General features: G+C 39.2%; 1 long non-coding RNA gene across 1 annotated transcript in view; it reads left to right on the top strand.

Moving 5' to 3' along the window:
• Positions 1–2,201: 2,201 nt before the first annotated feature.
• LOC110345879 (uncharacterized) overlaps positions 2,202–22,494 on the top strand; it is a 29,697-nt gene continuing 9,404 nt past the window's right edge. Inside the window, exon 1 of the long non-coding RNA XR_002389517.2 lies at positions 2,202–22,257. This is a non-coding gene — a long non-coding RNA (uncharacterized LOC110345879). The remainder of the gene's footprint in view (positions 22,258–22,494) is intronic.

Here is a 22,494-nt window from a genome sequence, read left to right as displayed (position 1 = left end):
CATATGCCTCACTTATCTGTATGTCAAGTTCTTCTCCCCTGCTTGGGAAGTTTTCTACCATCACTTTTGTGAACAGTTTTTTTACGTCATCTGGCCTCTCTCCCGTTTCTTCATTGAGTCCAATCAGTCTTATGTTATTCTTCTTTGAATCATCTAGCAGCTGCTGAATTGATTTCTTGTGGTCCCTTACTATTTTAAAGAATTTTTTCTTTTCCTGGTCACTAATTGCAATCTTATCTTCTATATCTGAAATTCTGTCCTCACATTGGCTCATTCTGCTGCGTAAACTTTCAAGGGATTTTTTAATGTCCTGGTAATCTATTTGGATCTGTTTTATAGATTCCATTTGTTTCCTATATTGGGATTTTATCATGTTCCTCAGCTCCTGTTTTGTTTTGTTTTTATCTGTGTCTGCTCTAGATTTATTAATCATATCTTGCACTATGGGCACACTCTCTGCTGTTATGTGAGAAATTATTTCTGATTTCATTTTCTCCACATCCTCTTTTGTTGCCAGTTCAGGGAGTCCAGGTTGTTGAGTATCAGATTGTTCCCCTCATTTCCCTTTAGGGTTGCCTTAGGTGATCTGGAAGTCTGGTTTTCAGACTTGTTTATGTGTCTTCTCATTTCAACAGATGCCACCTGCTGTGCCTTTGTTGAGGCAACTTTTGCTCACCCAGTGGTCTTCAATTCTCAGCAAGCCACTCAGCACAAGTCTGCTGCTCACCAGTACACTAATTCCTGGATTCAGAGTCAAGGCCTTCTGAATCCCTGAGCTTGTCTGGGCAGGCTTCTGGCTGGGGCCTATGCACACTTGTGACGGTATCTAGGTGTGCCTCTGTCTAGGGCCCCTATGTACCTGTTGTTTAGGAGGGCCTTTGGCTGGGGGCTGTGCAATCCAGTTCCCATTGTGTGAGCAAGCTTCTGGCGAGGTTCTCATGCACTTACCGAAGATTTTGGGGCAAACCTCTGGATGTTGCTTGTGTGCCTGTGCAGCTCTTCTCCAGGTGGGCCCTTGGCTTGGGCCAGTGTGCCTAAGCCTCTGGGGTCAGGGTGGAGCCCTGGCTGGGATCTGTTTGAAGCCATGCTGCTCTGGTCCACACAGCTGCTCCCCCAACTACGGTGGTCTGGTGTGCCTTTAATGCAGAGATTTTCTTCACTTTTCCAGTGGGTTTCAGTTTTCATCAAGGAGCCTCAGAGAGGCCCTCTTTCTGTTGTTCACTTCTGCTCTATCTTCTGGAGCTCAGAACAATGTTCGCTATGACCTCTGCAACTCTGTGGTGTGGATCCAGGTAATCTATGTTTTGTTTTTTATTTGAAGAAGTGAAGCCACATAGCTACCACAAACTTTCCACACAAATGTAATACTTTAATCTTAAATGGGAGGAAGATAAGGAGATAAAAGGGCACAAAAAGGATAGATAATGGCATGTATAAAATCTTCTCTTACATGTAAAACATTCTAGATTAAGAAAATCAATATTAGTGTTAAACAAGAGTAGGATATTTATAGAGAAAGAGAATAAAAAGATCCACAAAATGTCTTTTTCTCTTTATCACCATCTCACTTCTCTGAGATGGGTGTGCACATTTCCACATAGGTTCCTTTAAGTTCCACCAGCAGGGGGAAAGGTTAGGTCCTGCCACACCCATCTCTGCTTCCTATTGTCATGGACATGGGGTACAGTGTCATTGTCACCATAAAAGACAAAGCCCAGAACAGCCCATCTTCCTCTCTCTCTTCCTCTCTCAACCTTATAGCTAAAATAAATATAAATCATTCAAATACCCAGCAGCACCATACTTAAAATCATGCTACATCTTTGTGACTTCCTTCATGAGAGGAGGAAAAGCAATGGAGAACTGCCCTGCATAAACAGCAGAAGTGAAAGGGCAAAGGCTGGGGCCCTGTAGGCTTGCTTCCTCATGGTGAAAGTTTTGCCTTAGGTCTGACTTGAGTTTTTGGATCAGACTTCCATTATTTTAACTGAATTATTGATCACTCATGGAAACAAATATGAAAGTATTTAGTTAATTTAAATGTATGAATTTTTACAGCAAGATTTTATTATCTTCTATTTATAGATCATGCTAGTTTCCTATGCTATAAATAGGTAATCATAAGACTAAATTAAATACTGAGTCACAAGCTTTCACGTTACAACTCTGAAAACACAAAAACATAACTATTAATATGTGTTCCAGGGCACTAAATGATGTCCCTGGCTTTCCTCTACATGATTACTTTTGCTTCTTTTGCATTCAAAGCTGGGTAGTTGAGGCCATGTACGGTGGTGCAATTAGGTAATGCCAGCACTCTGAAGGCTGAGGCAGGAAGACTGTCAGTTGTAGTCAAGCCTGGGTAACATGGGAGACCCTATGTTAAATATTGAAAACCAAAACAGAAAAACAGGGTAGTCAAGTCTTCAGAAGTTAAATGCTTTGTTCAGCATGAAATTAGAATTGTGTGGTTTCAGAGTGATCTTTGTACTCAGACATCTGCATTTAAATTCTGGCTGTGTCATTCACTTTCTAGTTGTGGAACCATGTCAATTTTCTTAACTTTTCTCTAGGCCTCAGTTTCTTCCGTAAAATGAGAGTGACATATAGAAGGCCTTTGGTAGTCCTGTTTTTATTATCTTTGGCCTTGTTCTCTTCCTTTTTTATATAAATGAAAACTCTGAGATTAGTTGATGTTGAATGACTTCTTTAATCACTCAGAGAAAGAATCTATTCACCAGAAAGACCCAGAGACAATCTTAGTTTAATGGCTCTCATCCATCCTATCCTGTCATCGCTTAATCTCATGGCTATTCCATTGTGGTTCTTTTTTTTCATTAAGTTTATTGGTACATTTTAGGAATACAATACAGTTACATTCATCATTGGGAAGTATATCGTTACATGATGTATCTTGGTTCTTATTTTTTCCCCATTCCCCTGCCCTCCCTTCACCCCCTCCACCCTTCCATATTTACAAAGACTTTGTTTCCATTTTTTCCTTTTCTCATATTTTTTCTTTTCTCTTCTTTTCTTTCCCCTACCCTACTCCTTTAGACCTTTTCTTCCTATTTCACATTATCAATTATACATTTTGAACCTTATTTACACTTTTAGTTTTTCACACCAGAGAAATTACTTAGTATTTACACGTGTGTCCTATTTATTTCACTTTAGGGTACGGCCGCACCACTGCAGTTCTTATAAATGGAGATAACATGTCTTCTTTTTTTTTCTGGTACCTGGGATCAAACAGGACCTTGTGCTTCCAAGGCAGGTGCAGCACCACTGAGCTAAATCCCTGGCCCATAACATGGCTGTTTTGACAAATGGCTGCTTCTCTAATGAGGCTCCCATCTTCAGATTTCAACTGGAGTTTGACCTAAGTTCCAGCCATTGGACTTCTTCAGATTTACTGAGACAAATGATGGTTGGGTAAGACCCAATGACTGTCTTATTTTTCTTGTTTTGTCCTGTCTTCTACTTTTCCCTCTCCTCTGCTCTTTACCTCTTGATAATTCTGTGAGTCTCTTGTATATCTAGATCTAAGCTTAGGCTTTCTACTCAGAACAAAGCTAGAACCAAGAAATACATGACTTCTTTGAGTCACGATGACGGAAAGAATGATACCCCCACCTCACATGTGGCTTTAGTTCCATAGGGAAAGAACAGTAATTTCCTTCTTCAGAGTCTGTGTTCAACAGTATAAATACAAGCTGGGCATGGTGGCACATGGCTGTAATCCCTGCATTATGGTAGTCTGAGAAAGGAGTACCATGAATTCAAGCCCAACCTGGGCAGTGTAGAGACTTAGGGAGAATCTGTCTAAAGATTAAAAAGAATAATAATAAAAGGGCTAGGGATATTGCCTAGACTACAGGCTCTGGGTTTAATCCTCAGTTACACATACAAAAAAAGAAAAAAATCATAGACGAGAATTTGAGATTAAAGCTTCCTCAAGATTAGAAGAGATAAGGACTTGAGGGTTTTAAGAGTTTTACTTTAATTAAACCTGAAACATTCATCCTATGCAGATAGCATCCCAGGCAATCACAATGAATATGTTCTACCAGTAAACCGTTTGTCACCTTCTAAACTGGCAGAAATTAAGAAGAAAATATTCAGTTTGAGTTGAGTGCTCTCAGAGTTTGCAGAAGTGGAAATAAGTATTACTTTTCAGAATAATTATTTGAAAATATTTTTAAAATGTGAAAATCTTTGATTCATTAAGTTTTATTTATCCATTCTCAAGTTGTTGGAATGGTTACCATTATACTATATGCATATAAAATATTATACAGCCCTTTAAGATTATGTTTTGAGGACTATATAATGATGTAGACCTAAACTCTGGCAGTTTCATATTAAATTAAAACATTGAGAGTCATGTATTTACAGTTTACAAAAATTATAGTTATGCCTAAAATAATCACAATACTAACAGGGATTGTGTCTGACTGGTAGATTTACAGTTGATTTTTTTCTTCTTTGCACTTTTCTATATTTCCCAAATTATCTACCATAAAAGATGTGTTTTCAGTTTAATTACAAAGTACTACGTAAAAAGGATAATTAGAAAGGATATTCTGTGTGTCTGATTTATTTATCTTAACTTTACGGTCTCAAGGTAGATCCATTTTCCAACAAATGACTCAAGTTTATCTTTAAAGTGGACAAAGAAGGTAAGAATTTTGTTCTGCAAACATGTACCAAAAAAAAGGAAGGAGATCAAGAGATGGGTGAAGTGGGGAGAGACAGAAGGAGAAAGGGAGAAGAAGGGAATTAAGATGTGTTATGTACCTGTACCAACTTCCCACAAAGAATGTAAACATTACATACTAAGCACATGTACTAATGAACTAAAAGTTAAAAAAAGAGAAAGGATATTTTGTACTTTTCTTTCTGACTTGATGAAATGCAAAATATTTTGAGAAGCTTTTTCAAACATGGTCCTTATTCTTCCTGTGGAAAATAAAATTGGAATTACAGATGGCTTAAAGTTTTAAACAGAAAAATGACTCATAAAACTTCCAAAAGAAAGCGTTGGTTGATATGTTCATAGTCTTGGAATAAGCCTGGGCTTTACGCAAAAGAGAAAACCTAAAATTTATGTAGATAAAGTTTGGCAATTTGATGACATAAAGAAATTGTATAAAGCCTTTTGGCAAAAAAGAAATGACAGTCAGGTCTGGTGGTATACAGTCTGGGAGGCTGAGGTAGGAGGATTGAAAATTTGAACCCAGCCTGGGAAATTTACTGCTTAGTGAGACCATGTCTCAAAATAAAGGATGAGAAAAGTGCTGGGGATGCAGCTCAGTGTACAGGACCTGGCTTAATATCCTTCACCAAAAAGAAAGAAAAAAAGGAAGGAAGGAAGGTGGGAAGGAAGGAAGGAAAGAAGGAAAGAAGGAAGGTGGGAAGGAAGGAAGGAAGAAGAAGAAAGAAAGAAAGAAAGAAAGAAAGAAAGAAAGAAAGAAAGAAAGAAAATGTCAAAAGTAAAACCAGAAATAGAAAACCACAAACAGAAAATAATATGTAACAAACATGAAAGCTAACTGATATTCCTAATTTGCAAAGGAACAGTCTAAATTATTGGGGAAAAAAAGAAGTATTTACTTATTAGAAAAGCATGGACAAAAGGTTTTAGACAAAAGCTCACCAGGTACTTCAGACTGATTACTTTGCTTTAGGCAGAAAATCTACCTAAAGGCAATAAGAAAGCTTTCAAAGTATCAGATAGTTAAGGACCAGATCTGGGAGAATGGAATGGTAGAGGGGTAAGCCCATAGTTGGCATTGTAATGCATCTATCAATCTGGAAAAGGAAGACCATGGGTTGAATTCTGACCAAAACACCTGACAGGGAAGGTCCCAGAAAAGTGTATTTCAGACATTGGGGAAGTTTAGGAGGAAACTGTCATTATAAAGACTTACAGAATCAAATGACTGCCATTTACTCTTTTTGATGCATTCAAGAAAGGCAAGAAAAGACTGAGGCTATTGATAACCAAATTAATGTAAACTATGAAAGACAGTAGGTCTCCTTTGTAAAGGACAGACTGAGAATAAAGCCTAGAACTTAATTATGAGAGTAGCAGAAATTAGTAGAAAATTCAAATTCTAACCTTGAATACCTGCCATGATAAATTTAGATTCCTGGGACTCTAAAATCTGGGGTAGGTACATATAAGTCAATGCACTCAGAAATCTTGAACATCCAGATTCTCCTGAACTCTATGGTCTTATAGAAATTGCCCTTCAGAAAGGTAAAAAATTAGCATTTACTTTTGCTTTTAAAATAACTCGGAAGCCTCTGCCCTGACAGACAGCACATACCCATATCCCTTTCTGGAAATTATATCAATACGTATAGTAAGTCACAGCATAAACTGGCCTGGAAAATGCTGAACCTGCTGAGAAAAGGAGCTATATGCCAAAGGAGCTTCAGGACCTAATCAATATGTCCAGCATCCCAGTATACATTGGGATCCTGGATCCTGTGATACTGGATCAAGGGGCACAGAATATTAAGTTGGATGAGGTAGAGGTTTTTTCTTTTGTTTTTGCTTTTTTAAGAGAGCACTATTTTGTGTTACAGGATTCAGCATCCTGGCAAGGACCCTGGGAGAAAAATCTGCACCTGTATTTATTAGGGTTTTCTAGAGGCTAGAAAATACATGTATAATTATACAAGGGTGTTTATTAGATAAGCTTACAGGATCAGAGGTGGGAGAGTCCACAATGGCCATCTGCATGTTGGAGAGCCTATGGATCCAGTAGCAGCTCCGCCCAAAAAGATGGAAGCCACAGAAGAAGGATCAGGAAAGTGACACCAGTCTAAGATTTAAGGGCTGGAAACTCAGAGAAGACAGTATGAGTGTGCGTGGGAAGGCTGAAGGAACTGGATACCTGGCAATCTATCCAAAAGCAATTGCTGCAGAGGCTGTACCTGCTCCGGCAGACAGTTATTCAAAATGGGCACACTTTCTCTTCTTTTCCTTTTTTATTCCATCCAGGCTACAAGCTTATTGATTGCTGTCACCTACAACTTAAATAGGTCTTCTCTCCTTAGTTTGCTGTCCTGCACATCAATCATCCACAGGCACACCCAGAACTGTGCTTTACCAGTCTAATCTGCTAGATGTTTCTTCTCCAGTTAAACTGGCATATCATGATTAATAGTCATAACACCATTATAATAGCTTCTTGGGATTTAGCTCAGTAGTTCCAGCACCTGCTTTGCAAGCACAAGGTCCCGAGTTAGATCCCTGGTACCAAAAAAAAAAAAAAAAAAAAAAAAAAAATCCAAACAAAAAAAAGATACCTCACACTAAGCAAAGTAGCTCTGCAAGAACTATTTCTGAAGATGATAGAGAAAAAGATGAAGGCCTCTCAGATAAATGGACATCCTGGAAGTGATGTACTAAATAAGGCTGGAAGATCCACAATCTGACTCTATTCTATGGGAGGGCTCACCTCAGAAGACAGTTCATCTATCAAAGTGATAAAGAATGCATTGGGTAGAAAGGCACTGAGCTGTTTGGGGATGGCTTCTCCTCTGATAGGCCAAGACAGATGTAGGAGCTTTTGCTACAGAATGGGACTCCAGAATAGCAATGGGAATGATATTACCTTGTAGTCATAGAGTTCAGGGTAGCAGCAGTACGCTGTCAGAGTGAGGTGAACCCACTTATTGCCATCAGCAACAATGTCAGGCTAATAGATTAATAGGATTCAGTGTGCTTAGCACAGTATATTTGGCAACCCCATAAGATCATTGTTAGTTTCTATAACCCATCAAATTAACAATATGTGCTCAGAGGCTGAGGACATTTGCTCTAGTCCCTTTCTAGTTTCTAGATCTGTTTTTGTTGGGAACACATTGATTTAAGGAGGGGACAAATTTCCCTGAAGAAGCATCTTGCAGGAATGCAAAGGTATGCAGTAATTATTCCCCCAGATCTTCCCTCCAAGGGATCTAGACCATTTACTTGGGTGGCTATACACTAGAAAAGGAAAGCACCAAGACATTTAGAGAAGTTTAGATACACAGAGGTATGAAGTGGCCTCATGCACTACCCCATTAGAGTGGGGGCCTGTGAGAACCTTGTAGTAAATGGAGTCTTCATTCAAGTCTGTCACATAGAAGGGTACTTTGGGTGCTTGGGATTTACTTGATAGCAATTTCTCTAGTCACAAAAATGTGTAACTGCAATGGACATATTCATGTCCAAACCCTCACATTAATTATTTAGTCTGTGGCATAAGAGCTAAGATGGTAAGAGAAGAGATGATCATGTAAAAGCTCCTGAACTTCCCTCTATCTCATCTAGTCCTAGCCAAGACATTCCAACAGTACTGGATTGTATTATAGGAGGGAAGGAAGAGATGAGTGTCACTCTAAAGACAAAGGATGCATGATTGGTGGCCTCTATCACATCAACATTTAATTCATCAGTCCCTTTCCTATAGGAGTAAGATGGATCCTAACTGATGTGAGATGACTACTGCTAACTCAACTATATTTTATCTCCTGAGCTGAAGATGATTAACACAATTTTGGGTACATAGTATGTATCCATTTATTTGAAAAAGGTATCCCTTTTCACCTCTTAGGAAGGAAAATCAGAAACAGTTCATAATTAAGTAGAACAGACAATAGTATACAGTTATGATCTTGTCTCAGGTTATGTTAACTCTACTGCCTTCAGTGACAATACAGTCCAAAGGAATCTGGGCCATTGTGCAGCACATCATGCTAGTTAATTCTATCAAGGACAATTTGTTAATCAGATCAGACAAAGAAGAAGTGGAAAGCATGATGAGGGCATCAGTAAAACAATGTGCTGTAGAGTATGTGATGTAAGCCCTGTAAAGATTCAGGTCTGCTCTATTAGTGAAGTTTCTAGGGGTCAGGAGTCTGAGTGAGGTGAGTTGTTCTCTACAAGGAAAGGACAAATTATTACATCTTACATCTTCCACCACTTAGAAGTATTTGACCCAGTAGGCTCTTCACATTTCCGGAGTAAAGTATTACATTCTCGAGGATAGTGTCTGTCCCATTTTCCAAGTGACATGGAAGGCTGCCAGCTTTGCTCCAAGCCCTGAGCAGGACACAGGACAAGGCTTTGCAACAAATCCAGGCTGCAATAGCCAGCAGTCTCTCTATTTGGGCCATGAGACCTGACATGCTGGGTAACAGAGGTGTAAGCCATGCTCTGTGCTTGGTTTATATCAAGCTCCAGGAGGAGAGAGTCATAACACAGACTCCTGGGGTTCTGACACATCGCCAAGCCATTTGCAGCAACGAACTAGAGATCATTTTAAAATAGCTCTTCACGCTCTACTGGGGTCTGGCAGAGATGAAACATCTGAACACAAGACCTCGGGCAACCATATAGCCAGACTTGTCCATAATGAGCTGTGGTTCTGTCACTTCTCCTAGATCATAAGGTAGTATGAATCCAACAGTAATTCATTTTAAAATGTAAGTGGTACATCTGCAATTGGGGATAAATAGGAACAGGGCTCAAGTAGTGTTTTTGTGAAAAATACACTGTTAGGTTACCCATTGCTGTTGTACTGGCATGTCTTCTGCTCATATTAATGACCACTTTGGGAGTGTGGAAAATCCTTTACTTTCAGCTGGTAGAAGGGAAGAAAGGCTGAATTTGGCTTGTGGATGATGTAGTGAGTTAGATATGACTATATTATATGTGTGTGTGTGTGTGTGTGTGTGTGTGTGTGTGTTTGTACCTGAAACACGAATGTGACTTAATTTTGGGAAAAAATGGTTTTCATAGAGATAATTAAGTTAAGGATCTCAAGATAAAATCACCTTGGATTACCCTTGTGAGTCTTATCTCTAATGACATATGTCCTCATAATTAACAAAAGAGAATATAACACAAAAGAGGACTAATTTGAAGAGGGAGCAGAGTGATACCTTTGCAAGCCAAGAGATACTGAGGATTGCCAGCAGCCACTAGAAGCTAGGAGAGAGATATGAATGGGTTCTCCCTTAGAACCCCCAGTGGGGAAATGCACCCTGCTCACATGTTTACTTTAAACTTCTTTTAATGTCTAGAATTTTGAGGAATAAATTTCTATTTGTTAAACTACGTAGTTTATGTGGCTCCAGACAGAAAACTAATATATAGGAGTTAGCTCAGTATGTGGGTGAACACAAAATGGAAATGTCCTGAAAGATAATGATGAGGAAAAATCCACTCAATGGACTGAGCTTCATGCAGTTTACCCAACTCTCTTCACCTGATGTGTGAGGAGAAGGGAACCATGGTGAGAATATGAATAGTTTTTGGTAACAGAAAGTGGTGTGGCTGGATGATCATACTTTCTAAAGTAGCTTCCCTCTGATCCTGCCTGGAAAGAAAAAGAGCAGAAGAGTGGGGTCCTATGTAGAGTCACATGAATGGAGAGAATCAGAGGAGGCATGTATTTGTTTCTATTGCTGCTGTACCCAAATTATCATAAACTTAGTAGCTCAAACAACATAAATTTATTATCTTACAGTTGTGGAGATCAGATAACCAAAATGGGTCCTATAGGGATGTAATCAAGGTGTTGACACAACTGCATTCCTCTGGAGACAAGAATCCTCTTTCTTTTCTACAGGCTGTCTCCATTCATTGGCTCATAACTCCCTTTCTCCAAATCTAAAGCCAGAAGTGTTGGTCCAGTCTTTCTCATGCTACCTCACTCTTACATTGACACTTTTGCCTCCTTCTTCTGCAATGAAAGACCCTTGTGATCACAGTGAACGCCTTCCGATAATTAGTGATACTTCCTATTTTATGGTCCATTGATAGACAACCTTAATTTCATTTGCCATTTTGATTTCCTGGTACAATATAATCTAACATATTCACAGATTCCAGGGACTAAGATTTAAACATTCTTGGGAAAGGAGCACTACTCTACCTTCCTAATGGCACAAAGTTTGAGGAGCTTTGTGTTGAATATTAGCACCTGTTAGGGAGTATCCACCACAGATGAGGCATAAATGACTAAGTAAATAGATGACTTGGGCTATTGAGGTCAGCTAGCCAGTTAATTACTCAGTTCTGGAAAAATATGCTCATGAACTGAAGAGTTATATGGCTTGGATCAAGGCTATTCTTAGGCCCCATAATATGTATGCACTGCTTCTCTTTAATATCCAAACTTTGAGCCAAGGAGATTAAAGCTGAGCCCCTAAAATGACACCATTCCTTGAGGAAACTCATCATCACTGGATAAGGAATTAATTACCATAGACCCCTGCCTTCTCCCCGCCTCCATTTTAATTCCTTACCACCTATCCCACTTCTTATTCTCACCAATACCTGACCCACTTGCCCCGTATCCTGCAATCTTTTCCCAATATTGATGTCCACCTCTGCTGTCAGGAAGATGGTGAGGTGTTACCTAAAGTATATGATGGCTGTTCCAGTCATTGACTCCAGCAATAATTGGTATGCTTTTGCGCAAGTTAATAATAAGGAAAATAATTTATTAAAAGCCTAGAATGAGCCAGGCACTGGCCACACACATTTATCTCTTTCCTAATTATTCATTTAAAAGATGATATGACAGAGATTTAGAGGGTTTATAGATGCGTCCAAAGTTACATAGCTAACTAGTATAAGAGGGTATTCAAATCCAGAACTGCCTATATCTCAAACCTGTTCAGATTTTCTAGTTAAATCCTGGGGCATCAGCATCTCCAGTTACAAAATGCAGGTAACACTACCCTTATGGAATTTGAAGAAAGATGAAATGAACTACGGGTAACTGCTTTGTAATTTGTAATGCACTTTGTTGCTAATAATAGCTAACATTTCTTGAACACGCATATAAGCCAACCAGTGTGCTAGGAACAGCGTTAGCTCATTGCCTCCCATAAAGCAGCATTATTAGTATAATACCCATTTTACAGTTGAAAGGACTGAAATGCTAAAAGTTGAGCAATACTCTTCTGGCTTCATAGCCTCCAGGTGATAGAACCAAGCTCTCTACTTAGACAGCTTGGTTCTATACCTTACTGCCAGGGTAAGATATTATTCTTTGTTCATTAATCATGGGTTTGTATAGTTTTCTAGGGTTGCTGTAGTTAAGTACCATACACTGAGTGGCTTGAACAACAGAAATTGTTTCGCAGTTCTCAGGGTTCCGAAACCAAGGTGTTGGCAGGGTCTGTTCCTTCTGAGAACCATGAGAAAGAATCTGCTCTGTGTCTGTCTCCCAGCTTCTGATGCTTTGCTGGTGATCTTTGATATTCCTCAGTGTGTAGAAGAGAAGCACCACCAGATCCCTACTTCATATAGGGTTCTTCCTGTGCATGTTTCTCCGTCCAAATTTCCTTTATTCATAAGAACTCCAGTTTTGCTGGGTTAAGGCTTATCCCATTTCAGTTTGACCTCATCTTAACTTAACAGCAATCACCCTATTTCCAAATAAAGCCATTGATCCAAGGTATTAGGGGGTTAGGACTTAAACATATGAGCTTTGGGAGGACACAATTAGATTCATAACAGCAGAAAAATTTCAAGATAGTCTTTTGTTATTTTTTCTCACAAATGAGCAAATCTGTAGCAGATGGTGGTAGTGGTAGTGACAGAAATGCTTCTTTATTTGTGCCTTCAGAAATCCAGGGGCTGCTTAGACTTTTATCTTTTGACTTTTTCAACACCGACAGGCTACATTAGTGGTATGGAGTCACACAGCTGATTGGGAGGTTGTGTACACATTGTATGCTCCAAGGCATAAATGTGATTGACGTGTTTTTAATCATTTCTGCTTTATTGCTGTTTGTTCTGGTCAATACCATCACCTAAATTAAGTTCTCTCTTTACATAATGTCTCATTATGTAAAGCTAGAGAGAGCTTTTTAGATGGATCTCTCTCACTTTTAACAGGGCCTAGTGAAAAGGAAAGCAGGCTGAACACCTGGAGCTGCTGAACCTGGGTGAAGGTTTTCCTTCTTAATGCTCATTCTGTATCCTGGCTGGGGCTGTATGTGCCTCTCATCTTTCTGTTCCATCCAGCACCTGCTCTTGCTAAATATATGTGGTTCTTTATTGTGAGGGTTTTTTCTCTTTTCAATCAGTCTAGGCCAATCAAATTCTATAAATTATACCTGCTCCATTTTTAGGGCCTCACATGCAGAAGTTTACCTTCATCTATGGCAAACTGTCATGCTTATTCTCTTTAAAGGCCCTCACTTGCTTGTTTGTTTACTTCCCTTTAGATTAATTTTCCTTTCTCCTTGCCGACTCTTTAAAAGTCCACTCTGAGATGTTTGCATAGCATTGGATTTTTGTGTATTTACATGTCTTTAATTTGCAGACAATCTTTGCTTGAGACCTTCTTATATCTCTTTATAGAGGTGATTCTTTATCTCATCAAACCAACCCTGAGACCTAGTTTGTTTTCAGCCTTCATTAGGGCTCCTTCTACTATCCCTTGATCATCTCATATCCTTGGGATTCTCAGTTTAAATAATTTCTTGCACTTTGGGGTCTCTTAAAAGTGCAGGAATTCTGTGTAAGAGAATGAATAGAAACTAAGAGACAAGGGGAAGAATGGATATTACAGCAACTTTTCTGAGAGGCTGCATCAACTCTTAATTCAATGTCATGCAGTTTAACAAATATAAATCAAGGGTAGGCCAAGAGCTAAAGTAAAACATATGCCTATCTTCAAGGAGCTTACTATATGAGAGGAAAATCTGTGAAAAAGAAAAGCTAAATAGTGAATGGGAATTACAGTGGAGGGAAATCACAAGAAATTGATGGGTACCAAAAGGCCAGAGAAGTTAGACTTCCTTGAAGTTCAGAGATATCTCCCCACAGGAGGAGAGAAGAGGATGAGCAAGTGGTCAGATCCAAAGACAACATCCTTTGCAAGTTCCAAGGCAAGGAAGACACAGTCTGGTATGTTTAGGAAATTGCAAGTGTTTTGCTGTGGCGAATGGTAACAAAAGGATTTGCCAGCCCTTTCTTTCTAGCTTGCAATCATCATCTTAGCCACCATGTCCCAAAACCATAGATTCCATTTTGGTCTGAGGTTATGACTTAAGCTGAGCCCCAGCCTAGAGGAAAGGGCTTTCTACAGGGAGACATTTGGGGTTCTCATTTTTGGGTCAAATTATGCAGTGTACAGAAGGTCCACTCCAATTACTAATGGCTGTGTCAATCATGAGCCCTGTGATCTCTGAATGAGCTCCTAATAGTGTCGTTGTTGAACAGCTTCCTAAGCTCATTTAACTTCCCATACAATTAGGAAGGACACAATCTTGGCCTCTTTTTCACCTGCACAACTGCCTCTCTGCCAACTCAGTGGTTCTAGGCAAACCACACATCTAGATTTTCTGTGATTGCTGAATTCTAGAGTTTCCAGGCTACAGTTGGGAGATGGACAGTCTTTCAAACCTCTTATCCAGCCTGTACCAGGTACCACTAGTATGTTGCTCTGTGTCCTTTGGGCAACTTAGACTGTGATCTGCTGCTTAAGGCAAAGAGAGTCTCTGCTCTGGATATATTTTTAGGGGTCATTGTTGAGATGCTATACCCTCTACATCAACCTCCTCACATGCCCTTCATCTCACTTAGGTGGCTCTATTATTTCCCTTTTCTCTTCTTTCAGGGACTCTTTTTTTTCCTGTCCTCTCACTCGGAATAGTTTCACTTGTAGCCATAGCTTCATTGTCCAGTACAAACCTGATACAGTATATTTTCTTTTTTAAATTATATTTCACTTTACTATAATTCACTTGATTATATTCTTAATAGCTATTATATTTCTTAAGGGTTATTATATTTCTTTTTTCCCTTAAATTCTTTTATTGGTACATTTTAGGTATATAATACATTTACATTTATCATTGGGTGCTTGTACCTGTACATGATGTACCTTGGTTCTTATTTTTTCCTCATTACCTGTGCACCCTTCACCACCTCCACCCTTCCCTATTTACATAGATTTTGTTTCCATTTTTTTCTTTTCTCATAATTTTTCCTTTCCCTTCTTTCACTTCCCCTTCCCCTCCAATATATGTGCACCCATGTTTATAGCTGCACAGTTTGTAATAGCTGAAGCTTGGAAACAGCCCATGTGCCCATCAACTGGAAACTGGATAAAGAAGATGTGGTTTTTTTATAAAATGGAGTACTACTCAGCCATAAAGAATGAGAAACTAGAGACATTTATAGCTAAATGGATGCATATTGAGCCCATACTCTTAAGTGAAATAAATAGGACACACATGTGTAAATACTGAGTAGTTTATCTAGTGTGAGAAGTGAAAGTGTAAATAAGGATTAAAATGATTAAAATGAATAATTGATAATTTGAAATGTATTTTCAATTGAAGACAAGAGTTACATTTCTCCAAAGTGCCTCAGACCCCAGTGAATTGCTAAGGAATGGATCTTTAGTGTGGATTTAGTGCAGACACATGTGGATGTTGTAGAAAATATTTACATTGGGCACCGCATAATGCATTTTCCTAAACACTTTTCTTAGACATGAATTTTGGCTCCAAATTAGTTTCTGGATGGCAGCTGTCCCATTCCAATTATTTTTTCTTCTATGGCCTCTATCATCTTCTCCTTAGAAACTCCTTACAGATACAAAGAACAAAGCAGAATTTGACCTACCTAGCCCCTTGCACTGTTTAGGAATGCATCTTGGAGGTCTCATTTCCAATTCCACCAATTTACTAAAATATCTACTACTAAGAAAAACTATTTTTAGAATCCCAGCATTAGGTTGGTATTCACTTTACCTTTTTCTGTCCTTATTGCACTCCTCATGCTATGTTTATACTTAAGGACCATGATTCACTGAACAAATATTTATTGAAAGCCTGCTCTGCATCAAGCTCTTGACTAGGTGTGGAGGTGTGGAACATTTACTGGTGTCAAGTAAAGTCCTTATCTGTTCAGGTTTACCTTCTGGTGGGAGAGAGAAACAATAAACAAGTAGCAAGTAAGTGAACAAGGTAAACAGGGATTGTGATAAGCTCTACCTAGGAAATAAACACTGAGATACTTATTAAGTGTCTGTTACTATGTGCTACTCTGAATTCAAATGCTTCACCCATTACTATGGTCTTAAGATTTGTGTCTCACAAAAGTGCATATGTTGAAATGTAATCTTCAAGGTGATGGTAGTAAAAAGTGGGGTCTTTGGGAAGTGATAAGATTGTGAAAGAGGAATCTTCATGAATGGGATTCACACCTTTTCAAAAGAGGTGCTAGAGGGCTGGGGATTTAGCTTAGTGGTTCCACCTCCTGCCTTGCAAGCTAAGGACCCAAGTTTGATCCCTGGTACCAAAAAAACCCAACAACAACAACAAGAAGAGGTGCTAGAGACCTGCCTCGTTCTTTCTACCAAACAGCGACACTGCTAGAAGGCACTGTCTATGAGGAAATAGACAAAACTGGCAGAAATAAATTTTTGATGTTTGTAACCCACATAGTTTATGGTATTTTGTCATAGAAGCCTGGATGAACTAAGACATCTGTTTTATCTTACTAAATCTTTATGCCATTCTATGAGATAGGTATTGCTGTGTCATTCCACATTTATAACAACCAGTGAGGGAGGTGGAACAGATATTTTTACACTCACATCTCAGTACTTGGCTGTTCTGAAACTTGTTGAATTTGCTACTCAACACATTTTGATGTGAACATTTTTTTCCAGTGCTAGTCACTTGTTTGGTACCTCGACATACAAGCTAGACCTTGCCAGTGTTATTCCCTTGTGATTCACTACACTTTCCAGCCAAAACAACTTGGTTAATACTCATTATTTTTGATACTCATCGCACCTCCTGGAACCAATTAATGAGAGTACTGAGGTACCATTGTATCTATGTTTTTAAAAAAAATCTCATCAGAGAATCACTCAGCAAAAGTCACAGAGGTAGGAAGTCAGGGGACCAAGATCATGGGTTCTGCAGTTCTAAATTATAGGCCCTGAGCCACAGCAGTGCTGTTTCATGTGTTGAAGTATGGCTAAGGAGCACTGAGAAAGGAGAATAATGACCAGAGTTGTTAGCCAGCATTGCATATCTACACTGTGTGGTAGCTTGCATATGTTTCCTGGTATCATGATTCCTAGTTTGTATCTATCTTTCTCACATTACTGTCAGCTCTTTGAGGAGCAAGGGTTGGGCTCATGCATTTGTGTGTCCCTCCACCTTAGCACAGAGCCCCAAAGGTGAAACTTGACTTGGACTGAAAAGCTGTATCAGCACTGTCCAATGGAAACATACAATGGCTAATTGAAATATATGGTGAATGTTTAAATTAAAAAACGATTGGAGTAAAAGACACTGCCATTAATCCCTGTTTGAGTTACTTTTCTCATTGGTGAGAAACAATTCCCATACCTACAATTTAAAGGAGGAAAAGCTTATTTTGGCTCGCAGTTTGTAGATGTTTCAGTCCATCGTCAGCTGTCTCCAAGGTAGGGTGTCATGGTAGAAGGGATTATAGGGAAGAAAGAGCTCATGGTGTGCCCATGGGAAGCAGAGAGAGAGAGAGAGGGAGAGAGATCAATGGAGGAAGAAGGGAGACAGACCCTTTCGGGCCATGCCCCAGTGACCCACCTATTCCAATCAGCCTTCACCTTCCAACACCACATTTAGCTATAAACTCATCAGTGGACCCTAATGCATCCATGACCCAGTCACTTCCCCAAAGCCCCACCTATGAGTTCATGAGGCTTTGGAGGATATCTAGATATAAACTACAACATTCTCACTCAAAATACTCCCTCTTGTTGAGAACACACTTAATCCACTCTTCTTGCCACTTTTTGAAGGAGTTCTGGAAATCCTCTTGAGTGTTTTTATGAAGTGTGATCGAAATACAGTGAATTCCCAGTATTGTCCAACGTAAAGGCAGGTTTATAAAAACATCATGGTGTGTCCTCATCTACCTGTTCACCAGCTCCGGCACAGGACAACTTCCAGGCCTTCTCCAAAGTCAAAATGACCATGGAAGATGACTGTGAGGGTGATTAATGGCAGTGTCTTTTACTATAATAAAAAACTAAATATTTGCCATATTTTTATCACATTCAAAATGCAGGCTTCATGTCTAACTTTAAATGTTTTATTAATAATATAAAAAAGAACTCATAAAATTCATTTTAAGGATATACTGTCATTTCAACATGTAATTAATGTAAATATTATTGGGGTATTTTACAGTCCTCTCTCACTAAGCCTCTGAAGTCTTGGGGATCAAGAATGACCCCCAAAACTCTCACGTGCTCATAGATGGGGCTTTGGGAAGGTGATTGGATCATGGGGTACTACAGAGGACAGGAGAGGAGAGGAAAGGAAAGGAAAGAAGAGAAGAGGAGAGAAGAGGAGAGGAGAAGAGAGGAGAGGAGAGGACAGGGATTAAAGAAAGAGAAGGATTAGGAGAGGAGAGAATTAGAAGATAAATCAATGTGATGGCAGGAGATGGGGCATGATCCGAAGAGGCAGTCACTGGGAGCATGACCTGGAAGGGTGTATCTTCCTCCCTTCTTTCTCTGCTTCTTGGGGACCATGACAAAAGAACTCTTCCCCTCCAGACCCTCCCACTGTTCCTTCCTGCCTTGAAGCCAGCCAATAATGGGCTGAAAACGTGAACCAAAATAAATATCTCTTCTTTTAAGTTGTGAGTATCGGATATTTTGTGATTAAGACAGTTTAATACTGAGAGCACATCTTAGTGAGGACTAAGCACAATCCAGATGCTCGCTAGCCACACAGGTGGTCAGTGGCTACTGCACTGGACAGCATAGAGAAATATTAAGGAAACTCATGAGGCATAAGTGAGCCCCAGGTAGACCTGACAAAGAATTAGAGATTCAGACTCCAAAAGCACTTTGGGTCAAGCTGTGTAAGTAATCTTGACAGCTCTCATAGGAGCAAAGGCCCTCTTGGTATCATCTGCCTTAAAGTGGATATGTGCTGAAAGTGGGAGCTAGTGAGCCCTAGTGGAAAAAGTGGTCATTTCAGATAGATAGGTCTTTTAATAACTATGTGACTACAAACAGGTTGCTTATCTTCCTGAACCCATTTTCCAAATCTGAAAAAGATGGGCTGAATGTATTTGTGATCCCTAGCACAAAATATCAATAAATTATAATTCTCATTAAAATTTTACTTTGTGATACCAGATACAATATTTATTTTCCATAACAAAAGATCTGACAAGTGAGGTCCCTAGAAGATTTCAGTCATCTCACAAATGTTACTAGAGGACTTCAATGTGCCCAACCCTGCTCCAAGCACTTAGGACAAATCAGTGAACAAAATAGATGAAGAACATGAACTGTGCTCAAGCAATGGACCGAAGGAACTATTGGGAGCATCCCATGACACTCTCTTCAGGTAAAAATTTCCAGCATTTTCAATATGACTGCCATGACGGGGGGGAAAAGGGTGAAGGGAACAGGGGAAAGATTCTCCTGGACTTGCTGTGGGTATCTGGGGGAAGTGGATACTAAAATAAGCCCCAGTGTAATGCGTTCCCCAGAGTTCTAAAAGTACAGTGAAGTGCTGAGGGTACCACAAGCACATGTCACACATGGAGATTCTCTTTGCACTATCTTATTAGGAGATAAATCATTTAAAATACTATTTTAGCATAAAGACCAATACAGAAATATTTTGAGGAAAAACGCAAAATTCACACGAAGTTTCTGAATAAAACACAGACCCCCAAAGAAATTTCTTAGTTGTGGTGAGTGTATTGGGCCAAAAGCCAGGATATTGTGTAACATGCTATAATTTTGTAAGCATATCTTAGTGGGAATTGCAGGGAGTGGACACATTAGAGTGTTTATGTTTTGCTTTTTCTCCAATATGTAGAAGTTACTTTGAATTCTCATGTTACCATGCAGATAGTTTCTTAACCCCACTATGGGCTGTGTAGATACCAGATTTGGAAAAAGGTTGTTCTATGGCTGGTTTACTTCAATTTCATGGCATGGGTTCAGAATGAGACTCTGCAAGTACTCTAGTCTCTACCTGCACTTATAAATCAAGGCTGGGGACTTCTATTTACTGGATTCTATGTCAGCTGTGTTCACTGCTTCTCTTTCACAAACAAGAAATTACATAAAAGGCTTCTAAAAGAAATAGGAATCATGGTAATGTTTAAAAAAGACAAAGCTGAGAAAAAGATAATCTAGGGGCTATTTACATCTAAAGTGCCTGGCAATGCCCACAGTTGTAGCTACTGTAGAGCCACTCTGCTCCAAACAAGTCAGTGACTGGATAACTTGGGTGTCAGGGCAACTTTTTGGAAGCATGAGACTATTCTTTAATCAACGCTGGGGAGAAGCTCTCTTCTGTGTTTGTGTTGCATTTGAAATCTTGGCCAGTAAATGTTGAATTCAATTTAACAAACTATTTTTTTAGTGTTTGTTCAATTAGAGGTTGAGTCAGCCTTGGAGATGGCTGGCTTACCTGCCAAGTAGAACAGCTGAGAGATGGTGATTCACATTTGTACGATGGTTTATGAATGGCAAAGGTCTCATTCACATGTTATTATATTTGGTTCCCATAACAACACTACATGGCAGAGATTGATAACACGTTCCCCAATTTCAAACCCTTTGTTTCCCCCTAATAACATAAATTGCCATATTTAGATAGTTTTGCAAAATAACACTGCCTCTAAGCCTCATAATTATGACCATGTTGCTCAGTTCTGAAAAATGTGTGTGAAAATAATGTGTGCGGCTTTTGAAATTTCCTTATGATTTTTTCTTTGATCTATTGGTTATTTAGGAGTGTGTTGTTTAATTTTCATATATTAGAAACTTCCAAAATTTCTTTCTGTTATTGATTTATTTTATTTTTTTGTGGTCAGAGAATATACTTTGTTTGGTATCCATTCTTTTAAATTTATTGAGACCTCTTTCATGGCCTAATGCATAATCTATCCTGGATAAAGTTCTGAGTGCACTTGAGAAAAATGCATATTCTGTTGTTATTGAGAGGAATGTTCTATAATGGGGTCCCTATTTGGCCACACAGCAGGAGTTGAGTGTCAGGTGAGAAAGTGAAGCTTTATCTTCATCTGTATTTACAGACTCTCACCATCATTCACATTACCAACTGAGCTCCACCTCCCGTCAGATCATCAGGGCATCAGATTCGCATAGGAGCTCAAAACCTACTGTGAATTGCTCATGCAAGTGATCTAGGATTTGTGCTTCTTATGAGAATCTAATCCTGAAACCATCTTTCCCTCCCCACCTGACATAAAATATTTGTCTTCCACAAAATTGGTCCTTGGTGCCAAAATTTTGGGGGACTTCTGTTCTATAAGATGTCTTTTGGGTCTTATTGGTTTATACATTTGTTCAAGTCTTCTATTTTTTCATTGATATTCTACCTAGTTGTTCGATATTGAAACGAGATACCCAAATTTCTATTGTGTTTTGTCATTATTCTACCCTTTAATTCTGTCAGTTTTGCTTTGTGTATTTTGAGGCTTTGTTGTGAGGTGCACATATATTGTTATCTTTGCTCATTATAGTGTCCTTGTAATATCCTAAGAAAGATACATGGTCTTTATCTCTCTACTTCCTGGCACAGAGCTCCCAAGACCATTGGAATTTCCCTTAGTGATTTGGGTGACAAGAGTATAATTTGTTCTAATGAGTTGATTCTTCTTGTCGAGCCACTAGATAGCTTCAGGAGGGACTGGTCACCAAGTAGTCTTTTTTCTTTTGGTACCAGGGTTCAAACTTGGGATCTTGCACTTGCAGGGCAGGTGGCGGCACCACTGAGCCAAATCCCCAGCCTCAGGTAGTCTTAATTATGAGGTTGGAACATTCAGTCCAATATCCCAACTACCTGGAAGGGGAGAAGGGGTGTAGATTGAGTTGATCATCAATGGCCAATGATTTATTCTGTCATGTCTATGGAATAAAATTGCCACAAAACCCCCTATATGATGGGATTCAGAGAGCCTCCAAATTAGTACACACATCAAGGTGCTAGTAGAGAAGCATGTTTAGAGAGGGCGTGGGAGCTCTGTGCCACCCCCTCCCTATACCTTGCCCTACTAATTTCTTATATTTGGCTATTTTTGAGTTGGATCTTCCATAATAATCTGGAAATAAGCAATGTGCTTTAACTTTATTGAATTCTGTGAGTTATTCTAGAAAATTATTGAAGCTGAGGTGGGAAGTCATGAGAACCCCTAAATTTGCAGCCTATTCATAAAGAAAGGTGAGTAACTCGGGCATCTGAAACTTGTTAGGGCATCTAAGTTGAAGGTGGTCTTCTGGGTGTGAGGGCTGGAAGTTAATTCCGTGTTAGTTAATCACAGAATCGAGTTGAATTTAAGACACTTAGTAGGTGCTGGTGAGTTGGAGGAGTGGTCTTAGAAAGAACTATATATTTGATGTCAGAAGAAAAAACCCCAACAATCCTTCTTTGTCTCTAGCAATGATTTTCATTTTAAAA

This window comes from Heterocephalus glaber, unplaced genomic scaffold, assembly GCF_053883595.1.
Source record: "Heterocephalus glaber isolate CG9 unplaced genomic scaffold, H.glaber_assembly_v1.0 deba00001561, whole genome shotgun sequence".
In the NCBI taxonomy this organism is placed as follows: domain Eukaryota; kingdom Metazoa; phylum Chordata; class Mammalia; order Rodentia; family Bathyergidae; genus Heterocephalus; species Heterocephalus glaber.
This window is presented reverse-complemented; position numbering and strand designations above follow the sequence as displayed.